The 19,337-nt window shown below is 49.3% G+C and overlaps 1 protein-coding gene across 1 annotated transcript in view; it reads right to left on the reverse strand.

Moving 5' to 3' along the window:
• LOC147031409 (uncharacterized) overlaps window positions 1-18,764 on the reverse strand; it is a 239,858-nt gene extending 221,094 nt beyond the window's left edge. Inside the window, 1 exon segment of the mRNA XM_085862636.1 lies at window positions 18,410-18,764. The gene's annotated coding sequence lies outside the window, so the exon portion shown is untranslated.
• Between the last annotated feature and the right edge of the window lie 573 nt (window positions 18,765-19,337).

Consider the following 19,337-nt stretch of genomic DNA (forward strand, 5'->3'; position numbering starts at 1 on the left):
TCATCCCGAAGGATAAACGACCACAGACGGATCGAACGTGCACAAACAAACAATGTGCCGAATGGATGGAAAACGGAGAGAGATTCCTCTGGACTGGGGAATGAACAAACGGCCGTGGGTCCAAAAGTAAGACCGATGGGGTGAAGGAGGGAGTGTCGAAATGATGTTTGGTGAAGGGGAGGTTATTGGTGGATTGAGAAAGGTGGGGAGGGGGTGGGGGGACCTATGGTATGAAGGAGGAAAGATTGAAAGTAGCAAAGTGTTTGAAAGGAACAATGGTGGAAAGAATGAAAGATTTCAATGAATGGTGGAAAGAATGAAAAGAATGAAAGGAGCATGGGGGTGTAGTAAAGGAGGGATTGAAAGTAGCAAGAGGATGGATGGAAGACATCACACCAGGAAAATATAAATGAACCAACACATACCCATCGAACAACCCTTCGAAAAGGGACCAAGGAATATCCACACAAGAATGAAATAACTGATCTGTGGGTCTTCTACTGGTCCTGTATGCTCTCCCCATGGGGTAAGTTTTCCAAAACCAGAACAACATGTATATGTACATGTATAGTGCCTACAGAAAGTCTTCACCTCCTTTCAAGATTTTCACCTTTTGTTTCCTCATAGCCTGTTATTAGATTGCATTAAATCAGACTTTTTTCCACCTATATTTACACTTCATATCCCACAACTTCCAAGTGAAAAAGCAAATTCGACAAATTTCAGAAAATTAATTAAAAATACAAAACTAGAACATCTTGGTGGGATAAGTTTCCACCGCCCTTGAATTAATACTTGGTGGAATCACATTTGACAACAATTACAGCTGTCAGTTTATTGGGATAGGTCTCGACCAACTTTGCACATCTTGATTGGGCAATATTTTCCCGTTCGTCTGTAGAAAACTGGACAAGCTCAGGGAAGTTGCATACGGAGCGTTGATGGACAGCAATCTCAAGTCATGACACAGACTTTCGATTGGATTTAGGTCGGGTCTCTCACTGGCCAACTCCAGGAAATTTATCTTTTTGTTCCTTAGCCACTCCAGTGTGGCTTTGGATGTGTGCTTTGGGTCATTGTCATGCTGGAAGGTGAACTTCCGTCACAATTTCAGCTTTCTTACAGAGGGCAGCAGGTTTTCCTCTTGGATTTTTCAGTATTTTGCTCCATCCATTTTACCTTCTATCTTGACAAGTGTGCCAGTTCCTGCTGATGAGAAACATCCCCATAACATGATGGAGACACGACCATGCTTCACAGTAGGGATGGTGTTCTTTGTGTGATGTGCTGTGTTGGGTTTGCTCCAAACGTAACGTTTTGCATTTAGGCCCAAAGTTCCATCTTGGTTTCGTCAGACGACAAAAAACTTTTTGCCAACATGGCTTCAGAATCTCCCGAATGGTTTTCCACGTAACTTAAATGGGTCTCAAGGTGGGCTTTTTTGAGCAATGGCTTCCTTCTTTCCACCTTACTGTCCAGGCCATACTTGTGGATTGCTTGGGATATTTTTGTCACATGAATAAAGTGACCAGTCTTTGCCATAAAGGCAGGTAGCTCATTCAAAGTTTCCAATGGCCTCTTGGTGGCATCACTGACCAGTCTACTCCTTTCTTAGTCATCCAGTTTGGAGGGATGGCCTGATCTAGGCAGGGTCTTGGTGGTACCATACGCCTTCCACTTCTTAATGAGTGTCTTGACTGTGCTCCAAGGGATATTCAAAGCCTTTGAAATATTTTTAGACCATCCCCTGATCTGTGCCTTTCCACTACTTTATCCCGGAGGTCTTTTGAAACCTCCTTGGTGCTCATGGTTGAGTCTTTGCTGTGAAATGCACAACCCAGCAGAGGAAACCTGCAGGAATAGATGATTATATTCTGAAATAATCAGAATCACCACAATTTAACACAGGTGATAGTCGATTAACTTGGTGTGTGATTTTGAAGGTGATTGGTTACACCTGAGCTAATTTACAATTGCAATTATAAGGAGGGTAACAACGATATTCTATTTTTGTAATGTTAATTAATTTTCTGAAATTTATAGAATTTGTTTTTCACTTGGAAGTTGTGTAACCACTTCCGGCAAAGTTGTAGAAGTTGTAGAATTTGTTACGATCTGTAAATAAACGTGGAAAAAGTGTGATTTAATGCAATTTAATTCCAGGTTATAAGGCAACAAATGGTGAAAATTTTGAAAGGAGGTGTGGACTTTCTATTGGCACAGTACACACACACACACACATATATATATATATATATATATATATATATATATATATATATATATATATATATATATATATATATATATATATATATATATATATATATGCATGCATTTACATATATATCATCTTCTTTCGGCTGCTCCCGTTAGGGGGTCGCCACAGCGGATCATCCGTATGATCCGCATAGTGATTTGGCACATGTTTTACGCCGGATGCCCTTCCTGACGCAACCCTGGTCGCCTCTTACGACACAAGGATATGGTACACCTATTTTAACCGGGGTATACACCGGCCCAGTACACTGGTACTCATTTCGCCGACCTCGGAAGAATGACAGGCTGAGTCAACCCCCTGGTGTATTAATTCAGTAGCCCAACGGGGCTTGAACTCAGGACCTTTTGGATCCCAAGCCGCTGCCCTAACCACTGCGTCAACACCAGGTTATTTACATATACATACATATATATATATATATATATATATATATATATATATATATATATATATATATATATATATATATGCATTTATATATATGCATTTATACATATTGTTGCAGATTTCCGCCCACCAGTGTGCGAACGATGCAGTCTAACCAATCGCGGTCGCTTCGCACACCGAACGGACAATCCAGTCGCAGCTTTCTGGATCAACGCCGGAAACCAGCCATGGGTGCGTTTGTAACAACACCACAACCTTGTCCGCACTCTACCCGCGCTACAGGCTCAGATCGCCAAATCTTCGATTTACCTAATTATTCGCGCGGGAAGGTTACCGAGAGATTGTACCTCAACGGGACCGCTTGGAAACGAGCCGCTTAAGCAGCTAGCTTCCTTTTGGGATAACCGAGCGGGGTATTATCGCGCAGTCCCGTTGGACCCGATCACTTTGCCGGCTATTTAAAAACCAACTATATTCCGAGTGCAAGATGGCAGCTCAATTAAGGGAAGAGGACGCAACGAACAGGTTTACATTTACACAAGGACATTTATTATAATAAAGCAGGTATGCAATTAAACAAGGCAAAACACATATGCAATTATACAAGCAACAAAAGCACGACAAAAGAACTACGACCGTCTATACGAAATGCAATGCAAACATTTACAGCACACAAAGCACTTAACAATTTCCTACTTATTAGACGGGCCCACGGACACGCGTACGCACACACAAACCCAATAAATGGTGGCAGAGGCCTTTAATAACGAGCTCCAGCTCGGAGGACAGGTGCGCTGAAACCCAGAACCTATCTCGAACCTCTCCACCTCGTGTGGTCTTCAAGTTGTTCGGACCCGGGCTCCAGCGAGAGCGAGCTGGATCCAATCGCCGTGAGCCGCGATCCTTCCCAAGCTCCCGCGAATCCTCCTGCACTTCTCAACACGTGCTGGTGAGACGAGGCGCCGATCCTTCCCGTCGATGCGTCGCTTCCCCAAGGAACCAGCTCCAAGAAGAGGTCGATGAGTCGCACCAAGCCGGGAACCAAAATGGAGAACAAAGAGCTCCACGAACCAAGAAGAAGAAGCCACCACTCGCAGCTCAAGCTAAGCGACCAGCTCAACTCTCTTCCAAGCAAAGCAGCTCGAAGCAAAAAGCTCTCCCGAGCCAAGCAGAAGCCGAAGCTCACGGAACCACCAAAGCAAAAAGCCTCCAAAAAGCCTCCTCCCGAGCCAGGCCTCAGCCGAAGCTCACTGAGCAAGCCGAAGCAAAAAGCTTCCGAAGGCCTCAACCCTAACCCAAGTCAAACAGGACCAGAAGGTCTGCTGAACGACTACTCTGCCGAAGCAAAAAGCTTACTACTCAAAACAAAGAAAGGATCTCATCCTTATCCTTCTCCGCCCCCTCCCCCACGCCCGACGTGACTCATGCCCTCGTGATCCATCCCCCCTGCTCAACCACGGGTGGGAGGGAGTTGTTGACATCATGAATCAGGGGACGGCAGGGTTCTTCTTCCTCTTCGCAGAAGAGGGGGAGGGACGTCTCCATTGTTTCGTTCCCTAACTACTAAATCGACCCGCAGCGCATCTAATCGATTTCCAAACATTTAAACAATGGAAGGTGAGCTATCTCGGGAACAAGCACTTATCGACATAGCTGACTAAAGGAACCTGAATGTTGTGTGCAATCGAATTCCAAATTCGTAACAATATATATATATATATATATATATATATATATATATATATATATGGAAATATAATTATATATATGTGTGTGTGTGTGTGTGTGTGTGTGTGTGTGTGTGTGTGTGTGTGTGTGTGTGTGTGTGTGTGTGTGTGTGTGTGTGTGTGTGTGTGTACAAGCCAGGAGGCGACATGGGTAGTCGCTATATAATTGCATACGCGTCATACAATTTTTGACGGATCGGGCTGAAAATTGACAAAGAGGTTGATTATAGTGCGCATAAAAACACGGAAGCTGATTTTTGATTTTCGAAAAAAAAAATTTTTTAAGGATTTTTCTAAAATTTCAAATTCCCATTGCTCGGCAACGATGGTGTCCATAGCAACGGTGCTCAAAAGCATACAACAAGATCATGGTCTGAACATACCAGTCAAGTTTCATCAAAATCGGTTGATTCCTCTGGCCTCCACAGCTGTCCATTACATACATACAGAAAGACAGAAAACCTGAGAATAACGGAAGTCTTGCGACCACCTAATATATATATATATATATATATATATATATATATATATATATATATATATATATATATATATATATATATATATATATATATATATATATATATATATATATATATATATATATATATATATATAAATATATATATATATATATATATATATATATATATATATATATATATATACACTAGCGATACCCATGCACATGCACGGGATAGCAGTGCAACATAGCTGGTAGCAGACGACAGACTGTACACGGGGAATGACAAAAATACGCATTGTGCAAAATGCAAGTGGTACTATGGAACGCCAAGACTTCCCAAACATTGTCGGCATGTCCGCTAAGTGCCACAGCAATTTCATAGGGATCGTGTGACGGCGAGCCGAGTTTTTAGTATTATAATAATAATATTGGTATTATAATAGAGATATATATATATATATATATATATATATATATATATATATATATATATATATATATATATATATATATATATATATACATGCATTCACATATTGTTACGAATTCTGGCCTGCCTGGCGTGCGATCGGCCGCGTACCTCGAATGGCAGCCGCGTCGCCCACCAGACGGACAATTCAGTCGTGACCAGTGTGACCACTCCTCATTTTCATAAATTCAAAGGTGAGCCAATGAAAAAAGCCAGGAATTCACAAGGTTTCGGAAAAGCGATGATAATAGAAAACCTATACGCCAAGAAAACCAATAGAAAACCAAGACGCCAAGGTGAACAACGAATACCCAAGATCTCGTGAAAAAGCCAAGGAGTGGTCACACTGGTCGTGACCCTCCTGGAACTACCGCCAGGAGCCAGTCAAGGGTGGGGGTTTAACCTCACCACAACCCAGTCCGCATTCGAACTGCGCGAAATAGGGTGAATCGCCGAATGTCGATATCCCTAAATACCCGCGCGGGTAACCTACCGAGGGGTTGCACCACGCCACAGGTCGGCTTAGGACATGAACCGCATAAGCGGTTCGTTCCGTGCTACAGGGATAACCGAGCGGTGTTATCGCCGACCCCGACGGTTCAGATTATTTATCGGGTGTTTAAAACCCACTACTCATTCCACGATGCAAGATGGCATTTCAATGGGGTGAAAGGAGGACGCGACGAACGGGATACATTGCACACAAGGACAATTATTCCAGCAACACGTATACAGTCATGCAATATACAAGCGACGAATAGAAGGCCAAGCAATACCACCGACTACAATGAGAATGTACAAGCACTTAACAGGACACGGCACCACAGCATGCATACAAAAACAACAGGAAAACCCTCCCCATAGGCAGGGAGGTAGACGGGGTTCGTAAACCTTTATGGTCGCGGGCCGTGGATGACTGAAAAGGCCCGCGAGACCGTGCTGGTTACCTGCCCCTTCGAGGTGTGACGGTGGGCAGGTCGCGACGCCTTGTTCCCACGGCAGCTTGCGTAGCCGCGCCTGCTCTCGGGCCTTTGCGATGATGTGGTCGGTGAGTTCTCTCCTGCGTCCCTCGCCAGACGCGCAGGTTCACGCCGCACAGCCGGCAGGGCTGCGCCTCCCGTCTGCGTCTCCGAGGCGTCGCCCGGACTCGCCACCTGCCCACGCCTTCACCGACAGGTCGCCCAACGCCAAGACGAGAGAGCCCGACCTCGACCACCAAGAGAGAGCTCGAAGATGAAGCGAGAGGATGATGTCCACCAAGAGAGCGAGTGGAATCCAACACGACCCTGACAGAGAGAGAGCGAGCTTGACCATGACCACCAAGAGAGAGCGAGCCCCGCGTGCGGTCCGCCTTATATAGCGCGGGGCTCCGCCCTTCGCTCCTCTGCGCCTTCATTCGAGAAGGTTCCCAAAAAGGGGCGTTCCCTCACCCCGACCGCCTCACGCTGTGCATCCACCAATCGGTGGCGAGCTGCCCTCCCCCTTTCCTTCGCACCAAGCACGGGGAAAATAGGCGGGAAAAAACCCCACAGGCTTCACAAGAGCTTTTGTTCTGCCAATCCTTCTCGGACGGTTTCTGCCGCGGAAACCGTCTTACCGTGGTCCGCGGAGGATGGCGTTCGTAAGCGGGCGTAGTGGCGAAGATGGTGGTGATTGTTGTGGGGGTGGTGTGAGCGTGGTGGGCGTTGTGGCGTAGTTGGTGGCGGTTGTTGTTTGCGTGGAGGTTTGTTGCAATGGTGGCTCAAAATAACGATAGATAAAGAAAAACGGCTATCTCAAAGGGTCGCAGCCCGGTGAACACAAAGAAATCCCATTAAACAACGGTGGGGACCTAACTGCACATAAACTTAGCGTCATAACTGATCTAAGGACCCTTTATGGTGTATTGCGAATTTCCACAGCCGTAACACTACCCCCTCCCTTTTTTACAGACTCGTCCCGAGTCGTCGAATTTTCGTGTGCCATCATGTGTAAGTTCTCCCCAAGTACGATTTACCTTCGGATCCCTGAGTGTGACATTCAGTGTATTAGTGTCCCCAAAATAAATAACCTACGGGCTGAGTAACTAACTAAACAAACCCACTCATACAGACGACTTCAATAAATTGCCGGCGCTAAGACAAACATGCCGGGGGTGCAAAACACATTTACAATTACAACTTAACTTACAAAATTTACACTAACCATGGCCCAGGATCTCCGGACTCTGGAGAAAACAAATAGCAACAGTCACAAGCAGGGAGCCAGGCTGCTCAAGCACAGTCCAAGGCCACCCCCTCCTTCAAATGAATGCAGTGAACAAACAAACGGTGCATGGGCCGCTGGTGCAGTCCCGTGTTGCAGCTGCCATCAGGGCAGTCCCAGCAATTTGCGCGAGGATCCTGGCGCACATGGTAATGAACAGGGGAGGGGGGGGGATGCAAAACAGAACGGGGCAAAATGGACGAGGGCAGCAGGCATGGGCCAAGGCAAAGGCAGGCAGGCAAGGCATGGCAAGGCCGCTATAGCGAAAACAGCTGGCAGTGAAGCTGACCGGCACAGGCCTTGTTGTAAAACAGCCGGCAGACAATCCGACCGGCACAGGCCTTGCAGCAACAGCCAACAGATGACGTGGCCAGCACACACCTTGAAGCAAAAACATCCGGCAGATGATCGACCGGCACAGGCCTTGTAGCAAACAGCCAGCAGACGATCCGACCGGCACAGGCCTTGCAGCAACAGCCAGCAGATGAAGTGGCTGGCACAGGCCTCGAAGCAACCACAGCCAGCAGACGAAGTGGCAGCCTCTTGACTTGAAACAGAGGTTCGTGGAGGGAGTGCGGTGGTGCTGGCCACTCGGAAGGTGGGCTCGGACCTACCCAACTGTCTCCCTCCCAACCTATCGCCTTTGCCTGTCTCCGTTCATACCCACCCCCTTAATTTGTCAAAACCAATTTAGCTCCAACTTATTTTTTTGTTTTTATTTTTATTTTTACTTTTACTTCCCTTCTACTATAACTCATCCCCTAACCCCCTTTATCGTCCTTGTTCGGCTAACCTATCGTCTCCTAGCCTACTCCCAACCCCTACGTTCCCTTCCTGGAGGGGAATAAGGGAGAGCTAGTGTCCTGTGTCGAGGCCCAACTCAAGCCTCAGGAAGGCCTCCTCAGATTTCAGCGATCTTACCCAAAGTGGGTCCAGCGGCCCACAACGAGAGCAAAGGGATGGATGGTGCGGAGGGGTACACTTCCTATCTACCCTAACATTTATTCACCCTAAACTACCCCGGGCCTTTCAACAAGCGCCTCTCGCTTAAACTATCGGTTCTATCAACCCAGATTCTCATCGCCTGTGTTGGTCTCCTCTCAAATTCCAGGCCATGCCTCCCAATTTTCCTTCCGTGCCCTCACACGGTCTCATGGCTGGGACGCATGGCTCCCTTGGCAGGAACTACCCTCTGCCGATTCCCCAACAATGGCACCCCCGGGCACTACACTGCCTCCGAGCCTACCAGCTCCCTAAAATTGGGGAGTGCCCTCTCTGGCGACTCCCCCTCAATGCCCACGTGGCGTGTTGGCGCCCCGGGTCAGTTTCCGAGGGTCGCCCGTGCCCAGTACACTGCCGCCGTGGCATATGGCGCCCCGGGCCCTGCATCAGTGGGTCACCCGTGCCCACTACGCTATCCCGGCCCCCCATGGGCCCTTGGCCTACCGCGGCTGACTAGCCCGGTGCCCGGAGTACCACTAAGCGATACTCACCATTCGTAGCCACGCTCCCAGCCCGTCAACAGGGCTCCTGCACCCCTCCAAGCGGGTTTCGAGCCTACATTCCCACCAACAGCAAAACGACCTCCATTTTGTCAATTTGCCTAACCCCCAAACTCACCTTATTCTGACCCTGGGGTTCCTTGGGTGGGAGTCACTCCTACCCCCAAAAACTCATCGCACCATATATTCCACATTCACTCCATACACACAGGCTCGCTGGCCTCACTCACTCAACAAGTACATTTTCCACTTCATTCTTCAACTCTCACACTGAATTCTGCCATCGTGCTCACTACATCCCCTAAATACCTCGTGCTCCCACGTCGTCCCTTACAATACAGCACGTTCCATTTAACCTACGTAGCTAAGCTACGTCCCCTCTGCACATCCACAGTCTGTCTCTGTCCTCAAATCCTCGAATTACTTCCCAAGCTAAATCTCAACTACAATCCCTCTACCTAATCCATTCCATGGGCCCCATGAGGAGTTATCTCTGCCCCATGGAGCCGGTCAAGCTATCACTAACCCTTCCCCCTAACTAGTGTCCTGTGCCCTGGCAAGGGGGTCTTCTACCCCCTGCCTGGGAATCCTGTTCACCAGAAGCGAGGCTTGCTTTTTTTTTTACTTTTGCATTGCGCAGCACCAGTGCGGCAACTCGCAACCTGCGCTCGTTCTGCGTAACGTCATGGCAGCTGTTCGCGCACCTTGTACCTCGCCCCTCCTGGACGGCACCATCCGGCAGGGATTCACCCTCCTGCCGGATTCCAACCGTACGTGCAGCCATGACGTCACCCTGCACATTCCAAAGCAAACCTCGTGTTTCGAGGGGTTCCCCACGCGAATACATGTGCTCTACTCGTCGGAGCTTCACAAACACGCTTGCGTGGAGAACCCATCCGGTCCAAATCCGTCTATCCCAGCCCAGCTTTTGTCCGTCGCGGGATCGGCAACATCCACCGCGGGCCTTTCCGGACCGGGTTTCACTCCCGCAAGCGCGCACCTGGCGGCCTCGTGCGCTGCACGGCACGAACCTCACGCTCGCCGCTGGGTAAACCTGGCGTGGTGCTCAAAATAGCTACGGCCGCTACCTGGCCTTTGTCCCTCTGTCGCCGTCGTCTCCTCCATTCAACACACGCACTCCCACATGTCACGACTCTCACACACCATTCCATGACACTCACACTCGGAGACGCGGCTGCGTGCTCCCGCATGCCGACCGTCATCTCCCTTGCATACTGCTCTCTCACACACACAGTCTCTCTTGCACTCGGCCGTTCACTCACGCATGCAATTTCCCTCGCATACGTGGTTCCACTCACACACGGCCGTTCACTCGCACACGTGGTTCCTTTCACACAGGGTGCCTCATCCACACACGGCGCCTCATCCACACACGGCATGCTGGGAGGCATGCACCTCGGCTCACTCGCAACCTCGCACACCATTTTACTTTCACATGCGGTTCCTTTCACACAACGCCTTTCACCCACGCCATGCGCGCTTTTCAGCCCGCATTTTGCCACACTTATAAACACACACTTCGACACCACGCACACCGGGACCACACTCGTAAGCACACTGGGGATTCGTGCCACCCCAAGGGTTTCCGGGGCTTCCATACCCCTCAAGCTCGTCGTGCACCCGTTCGCAGTAGTCGCCCCCTCTACCTCGCTTGACACGACCGAACCCACCTGGTCGCGATCAGCTTCAAGGGAGCATAGAGTCTCCCTCCGTTCCTGAAGGAGGCTATCCAGCTGCTCGCACCGGGTCGCGAAACAGTCCACCAGCTCGCCCCCATTGTCCTCCACTACCTCCGTGTGTGTGTGCTCGTTTTTCACCCCGTCGTGATCGTGTCGTCTCTCCGCTACCGTTTCCATCTCCCGCGTCTCTGTACATTTTATCTCCATTATTATCTCTGTCGTCTCCACGTGTCTCTTACACGTCGCAGTCACCATATTTACTTTTTCCCTCTGTATCACCGTCACTTCCTTTGTCACCTGCTCGAGTCTCGCCCAATGCGTCTCCCGAATTAATTTGTCCTCACCCGCCTCCATTGTGGCCTGACAGCCGTTGCACTCCCCCCCAGCTCGTTCGCTCCAGCACGTGGCGGCGCCATTTTGAGCTCCACTGCCCACGTTTCTCTCGCCGCAATTGCCATTATGCCTGCCTGCAGGCCAATGCCCATGCTCTGCATCTTACCCCGCAGTTTTTTCATTTCTTCTTTCATTCCGTTTATGTTTCCATCTATTTTTTCAGCATTTGTTTTCATATTCGCATTCATGCCATCCATTTTTGCCAGCAAAATCATCACCAGCTGACCCATGTCAGGTGGGTCTGTGGCAGCCGCTTCGCCCTCATCAGGCGTGGATTTGACGGGGGCTGGGGAGGGAATTTGAGGGAGGTGGGGAGGGGGGGGTGTTATACACTGCGGCCTCTGCCGCTGCCACGCCCATTTCGGGTTCTGGGTTCGGTTGAGGAAATTCATCCTGCACGGACATGTCCAGCTCGGGGATTTCATCCTGAGCCATGGATTCTACAATTTCTAAATCCCCCGGCACCCGTTTGCCTTGAAATGCCATCTTATCCCGTGGAAATATTTTTTTAAATCGCTCGAATTTGGGGAACACGGAGGGTCCCTTCACTCACCCCTGATCCGGTTCCGTGAATTTAATTGGAGGCGGGATGGATTTGATTCCCACTCCCGGACACCACTGTTAGGAATTCTGGCCAGCCTGGCGTGCGATCGGCCACGTCCCTCTCATGGCAGCTGCGTCGCCCACCGGATGGACAATTCAGTCGTGACCCTCCTGGAACTACCGCCAGGAGCCAGTCACGGGTGGGGGTTTAACCTCACCACAACCCAGTCCGGATTCTACCCGCGCGAAATAGGGTGAATCGCCGAATGTCGATATACGGCAAAACGTAAAAACGCAAAAAAATCTGAAAACCCACTCCGTGGGAGTACCTCCTGTGCAGCTTCCCTTCACAGGGCAGCTCACCGGATGACGGGATTGGGGCAAAGCCTTCGGGACCCCCAATCTTTGATAGGAGGGAAACCACAGGGTAACATCCCTGGGTCAGATTGCGGGAGAGTGTGTCGGAGTGGTGCTGAGGTGTCGTCCACCAGACGGCGGTCTCCTTGGGTTAACCTGAGGCGGTCCCTTCGGGTGGGTGCCTGGAATGTCCTATCCCTAAGAGAGGATGATCACCTGTCTCTGTTATCATCTGAGCTCAAGCGTTTGGACATCGGGATTACAGCTCTCTCTGAGGTTCGGAGATCGGATTGCGGCGAGATAATGGTGGGTGGTTACACCTACTATTGGTCTGGTCGCTCTGATGGTTACCATACCCAAGGAGTTGCTGTAGCTGTGTCCAATAAGCTGACCCCAATGACAATTGAGGTAACACCGGTCAACGAGGGTATTATGAGATTAAGGATTCGTCACTCCTTAGGTGTCATTTCCCTGGTCTCTGATTATGCTCCGACTGAGGCGAGTGATCTCACCGTGAAGGATGCATTATATGCCACACTCGAGTCTGTGGTTGATCAGTGCCCCAGACGAGATACACTTCTAGTCTTGGGGGATTTCAATGCATCGACTGGAACTGATAGGGACGGTTATGAGGTGTGTGTTGGTCCCCATGGGTCAGGAACTATGAACCAGAATAGCACTAAGTTCCTTGACTTTGCAAGAAGTCATGGACTTAGGGTGGCTGGTTCATGGTTTCAGCGCCCACAAGCTCATCGCTGGACTTGCTATTCCAACGCTGGCGGTGTGGCAAAGGAGATTGACCATGTCCTCATTGACAGTCGTTGGAGGATGATCCAGAACTGCAGGGTCTACCGGAGTGCTCAGTTCCTCAATACTGACCACAGGCTTGTTGTAGCAACTCCAAAGCTGCACCTTAAATCCTGGAGAATGGTACCATCCCAGCCGAGGCTGGATGTTACCAAGCTCAGGGATGAGAGAGTAGCTGAGGAGTTTGCGAACAGGCTGAGTGGACAATTGGGGGGTCTGGGTGCTTTGGGGGGTCCTGAAGAGTTGTGGAACGCCTTCAAGACCACCGTCCTTGATGTTGCCGGTGGATGCCTTGGAGCTCACTGCAGGGCAAAGAAGAATTTTGTCTCTCATGGGACACTGGATACCATTGACCAGAGTCGCAGGGCCAGGCTGAATGGCAGAGCTGAGCTGTTCAGGGAGCTGAGGCGTAAAACTGTACGTGCACTGAGGGTGGACAAGGAGGCCTATGTGCGAGGAATCTGTGAGGGGGTAGAGCATCACCTGTGGACAGGTGATTCTCGTCCCGCTTACAGGGGAATTCGCGCATTACGTTCATCCAAGCCCATCCCTCGGAGCACTACAGTTCGAGCAGAGAGTGGTAGGCTCTTGACAGAGGAGTCTGAAGTGAAGGCCCGCTGGGCCGGTTACTTTGAGCGGTTGTACCAGGCTGATCCCCCAACTGTCGAGTTGGACGTCAAGGGTGTTACAATCCCTGTTGCTGACCCTCGAATCAACTGTGGTCCACCTACACTTGTGGAAACACGGGCTGCGGTGAACCAGTTGAAACGGGGCAAAGCTCCAGGGATCTGTGGCATACATGCCGAACTTCTCAAGGCTGGTGGAAATGCTGCACTCGTGTCGTTGCATGCAGTTTTGTGCTCTGCCTGGAACACAGGCATCATTCCAACTGACTGGAAGAGGGGCCTTGTTGTCCCTCTCTGGAAAGGGAAGGGTGATCGCCAAGACTGCAACAACTACCGAGGGGTGACGCTGCTCTCAGTGCCGGGCAAGGTCTTTGCTCGGATAATTCTCGATAGGGTTCGCCACCATCTGCTTGAGCACCAGCGTCCAGAGCAGTCAGGCTTTACACCAAAGAGGTCAACGATTGACCGTATCCTTGCACTTCGTGTCCTCACCGAACGTAGACGAGAGTTTCGGCAGGGGCTGCTTGCAGCCTATGTTGATCTCTGTAAAGCGTTCGATTCAGTGAATCGGGATGTCCTCTGGAGGATTCTTGGTCTTCGTGGGGTGCCACCAAAACTGATCGATCTGATGTCTGAACTCTACTCTGGTACTGAGAGTGCTGTGAAGTGTGGTGGTACCATCTCTGACTTATTTCCAGTTGTTACTGGAGTTCGTCAGGGATGTGTACTTGCCCCCACACTTTTCAGCACTTGTATGGACTGGATTCTAGGGAGGATGTCGGAGAGATCAAGTTGCGGTGCGTCATTTGGGAATGTCAAGATCTCGGACCTTGACTTTGCAAATGATGCAGTCATCTTTGCGGAGACTTTAGACATCCTCTTGGGGGCCCTCGAGGTGCTGAATGAGGAGTCGGAGCCGTTGGGATTACGGGTTTCTTGGGTCAAAACTAAGATCCAGGCTTTCGGTGACATCTTGGATGCTGCTGTCCTGTCTGTGTCTGTTTGTGGTGAGGATGTTGAGGTCGTGGAGAGATTCACTTACCTTGGCAGTGATATTCATGTCTCTGCTGGCTGCGAGTCAGAGGTCAATAGACGTCTGGGTCGGGCCTGGGGAGTCATGGATTCACTGGATCATGGGGTGTGGTGCTGCCGGTACCTGTGCGGGAGGACGAAAGTCCGAGTCTTCAGGTCCTTGGTACTTCCAGTCTTGCTCTATGGGTGCGAGACTTGGACTCTGACCAAGGATCTGAGACGGAGACTTAATTCCTTTGGTACCAGGTCTCTTCGGAGAATCCTTGGCTATCGCTGGTCGGATTTTGTGTCCAACGAGCGGTTGCTGAGAGAGACTCGGATGAGATTTGTTACCTGCATAGTCCGTGAGCGTCAGTTGCGGCTGTATGGACATGTGGCTCGTTTTCCTGACTCTGATCCTGCTCACCAGATTCTCTCAGCGAGGGAGTCTCATGAGTGGAGGAGGCCAGTGGGTCGACCACGTGCCTCATGGTTGCAACAGGTTGACCATCATCTCAAGGAGATGGGGATGGGCCTGGCATCTGCCTGGGGGATGGCCAGACGGAGGCCCCTGGAGTACCGGCGGAAAGTGGACGCAGCGACGTGCTGTTCTGGCACATGCTCCCATACCTAAGTACTTAAATTGTACAACTCAGAAATGTTGGACTTTTATGGGGTTTAAGGACCCGTACGAACCGTGGTTAAGCAAGTCTGCAGAAAATCATTATTGTTATTAATTTCGCATCAAGTCTGCTCTGTGTCTACTTTCGTAAGTTGCATGTATTATTGTCGCACCCCACGCTTCTTTCTATCCCTGCATTACACCCCAATAAATCTTCACTGTGCCACATAGCTTTCCTCGCCTACTTGTAAATAAATTGTTATTAGGAATGTTCCCAGCTCGTCTGTGCGTTTTGTTCCATTGATCCAGCATGGTCCGAATCCGAGCTTCGCCGGGACTTTATTCCCAACGATCCGTTCCTTTACGCCGGTACGTCCTTGGCAGTGTCGCTCGGCTGCATCTGATCTGGTAAAGTGATCCGGTCCGATTGAGTGATCCGGTTTGGACAAGGCGTACCGAGGGCGTTTCCCCTTTAATTAATCCACGTGATTAATTAGGTAACCCGATTAACCCATAGACGGGAGGACCCTAGGTCACGTGGGTGAGTTATTGGCATCCACGGTCGGTTAAGTGACGCGCCGCGTCATGGAATTATCTGTGTGCGATGGTCTACAATTCCGGGGAGTCTGGTGGGAATCGACATAGCTTCTCCCACCGAGTCGTCTTCTCACCCGACCCCACGGCCCACAACAGTATTTACATAGATGTTTCAGGGATATGTTCACAAACATTATTGGGTAGTCGATCTAGTCTACCCTTATTGTCAGTATTTCTGTCGATATGTTTGTCTGTCTGTCTGTCCGTCTGTCTGTCTGTCTCTCAGTCTGTCTGTCTGTATGTATGTCTGTATGTATGTCTGTTCGGTCCAGTGCTCCATTAATACAATGGCGATTTCGATGAAACTTGGTTGGTAGGTTCATACCATGACAGAGTTGTGTGCAAATGAGAACCGTTGCTATGGACCCATCCGTTGCCAAGCAACGGACCTTTGAAATTTTCAAAAAAATCTCAAAAATTAATTTTTTCGAAAATCAAAAATCAGGCCACGAGCGACTGTGGGCAGTACGTTCGGCCATATTGTCAAAAATTTCCCGCCGGATCCTATGAAAACTGTCGGAGAAGATAGACTTTGAATGAACCCTGGTCCAAAACAATAAAAAAACGAAGTTCGTTACATCTCAGAGACTATGAGTCAGATATACAATAAACTGGTATGGTAGGTTCATGGTTTGTCCGAATTATGTGCGAGAAAGAACCGTTGCTATGGACCCCTCCGTTGCCTAGCAACGGCCAAAAAACCTCCAAATGTGGGGGTATTTTTACGAAAAAACAATCTGCAGCATTAACCCTTGAAGCTAGGCTCATGAATTTTCTTGTGCTTAATCCTCAGGTCATTCCCCATCGAACGCGCCCATCGCGTCAGGTTCTATTGGGTAGTCGACTTCCCATGTCCGCCTACCGGCTTTTTCTTTATAAGCAACTGTATGTGATGGGTGGAAAAAGAATTTGGCTCAGTAATTTAGAAAACACGTAAGTACTGCAAACGGCTCAGAAATCGGGTGTTAATTCACAAAATCTAGCTCAGGGTGACGGAGCACGAAGCACTCGCTCAGGGTGACGGAGCACGAAGCACTCGTGCAGGGTGACGGAGCACGAAGCACTCGCACAGGGTGACGGAGCATGAAGCACTCGCGCAGGGTGACGGAGCACGAAGCACTCGCTCAGGGTGACGGAGCACGAAGCACTCGCTCAGGGTGACGGAGCACGAACCACTCGCTCAGGGTGACGGAGCACGAACCACTCGCTCAGGGTGACGGAGCACGAACCACTCGCTCAGGGTGACGGAGCACGAACCACTCGCTCAGGGTGACGGAGCACGAACCACTCGCTCAGGGTGACGGAGCACGAACCACTCGCTCAGGGTGACGGAGCACGAACCACTCGCTCAGGGTGACGGAGCACGAACCACTCGCTCAGGGTGACGGAGCACGAACCACTCGCTCAGGGTGACGGAGCACGAACCACTCGCTCAGGGTGACGGAGCACGAACCACTCGCTCAGGGTGACGGAGCACGAACCACTCGCTCAGGGTGACGGAGCACGAAGCACTCGCTCAGGGTGACGGAGCACGAAGCACTCGCTCAGGGTGACGGAGCAAAAAGCACTCGCTCAGGGTGACGGAGCACGAAGCACTCGCTCAGGGTGAAGGAGCACGAACCACTCGCTCAGGGGGACAGAGCACGAACCACTCGCTCAGGGGGACGGAGCACGAACCACTCGCTCAGGGGGACGGAGCACGAACCACTCGCTCAGGGTGACAGAGCACGAAGCACTCGCTCAGGGTGACAGAGCATGAAGCACTCGCTCAGGGTGACAGAGCATGAAGCACTCGCTCAGGGTGAAGTGGTGCAGCAAAAATGTCCGCACTGAGTGAACGATTCACTCAGAAAGACAGCGTCGTACCAGTATGAACAATGAGTACTCGGCAAGTAGCTTAAGCACTCGAATTCAATAGGTGATAAGGAATAAGTGGCCAGGCTGTTGCTGCAGGCCACAAAGGATCCCGTTAACTTCAAAGCTGGTCTTCTCCACACATGCAGCAGTTAATGAAATAAAATGAAGCCATAAGTCTGCCATTTTGCCTGCTCGTCTGTGCAAATGTCACGTGGTACATCGGTTTGGGGTCCGCGCAAATGTTATACCTTGTTTTTGTTTTTTTAACATCCGTTTTTTTTGTTTGTTTGTTTGTTTTTGTTTTGTTTTTTACCACATTTGCTTTGATCCTCTGCAGAGCACCTCAAAAAATCTCCAAAAATATAGACACAGATCTGGCAGAGACTGTGGATAGGCAGTCCCTCTGCGGGGCAGGGCATGAGGTCGAGCAGTGAAGGCATCAAATCATAGAGCTGAATGAAGCCGTTTAATTTTGGCACATTCCTCAATTTTTTGTTCACTCAATATAATTCTCCAAAAAGTAGAAAAATATAAGTTTAATGCTTTTGAAATTTCACCTTTTCTTGTGTATGTATGGAGAAGGAGGGAACGTAGCCATGCTTGCTTAAAGTAAATAGGTATATCGGCTCAGTTATAAGACTCGTTAATTTCTTTAAATTATCAGATTTCACAACAGATTTTGGAACTTCTTTAGTCTGGACGATATCAAATCCTCAAAACTGAAACATTTCGATGATATCCTTTAATTAGTCCATGAGAGTCGATCGTGGAAAATGCATTAAATCGCTCCAAGCTCCTAATTTGAAACGATAGTACTTACCAAAGCAACGTCTGCAGCGATTCGTAACTCTGATGAACAGGCATTCAATAATCCATCCATCAGGAGCATCCTCTGTGCAGAGCGTTCGTGCTGTCTTTCAAGTCTCCTTGGATATTGGACACAATCCCGGAGAGGTCGCCACTCTGATACAGGATACCACAGCAAGCCGGCATTCATTTTGCCGACCTCAGAAGGTTGACAGGCAGTCAACCCCACCTGGTAGTAATTCAAAAGCAAGTGGGATTTGAACTCAGGTTCCTAGCATCCTAAGCCTGTCGTTAAGAAATCGTTGCGGCCCGTTCCTCGTCGAGGCATGGTTGAGCAGGCCAAAAAACATGGCGGCTTCAGATCCCAGTGAGGCGACCCAGGAAACGGGAAGCGCCTGAAGACCCCAGACAGCGAGGTGGCCGAGGATCGCCTGAAGAAGAATATAATTAAATAAGTCCGTTAATTATATCTTCAAAAGGGGTTTTAATTAACACAAACACAATTTTCAGTCATGTCCTTCCTTAGAGTTTCCTTCATGTGCACGCAAGGTTCTTGTTCTTCTTCTTCTTCTTCTTCTTCTTCTTCTTCTTCTTCTTCTTCTGACGAAACTTTTATATTAGGACTTGGCTCTTTAATATACACGATCCGGATCTCCTTAAATACTAAACACCGGGACACATCCTCGCATTGACGGTGCTTTTTGAGAGCGTCTATCATGAACTTTTAAATATATTCGGACATTTGCTTTAAAGTTTCGAAAAGTTCACGTTACTATTTAAAGATTATTCCATTTAATATATTGTAATTTAATAAATGATTTATTTTGTAAATACACGATATTTCGTAAATACACTATGACGGGTCTCGCTATTGGCTTAATCAAGGCACGTGACGAAATATCGGAAGTTTTTTTTTTTCTTTAGCCGACAAAACCTTTAGG

Source organism: Eptatretus burgeri, chromosome 2, assembly GCF_056783735.1.
Source record: "Eptatretus burgeri isolate ZD-2024b chromosome 2, Ebu_testis_v1, whole genome shotgun sequence".
Classification (NCBI taxonomy): Eukaryota; Metazoa; Chordata; class Myxini; order Myxiniformes; family Myxinidae; genus Eptatretus; species Eptatretus burgeri.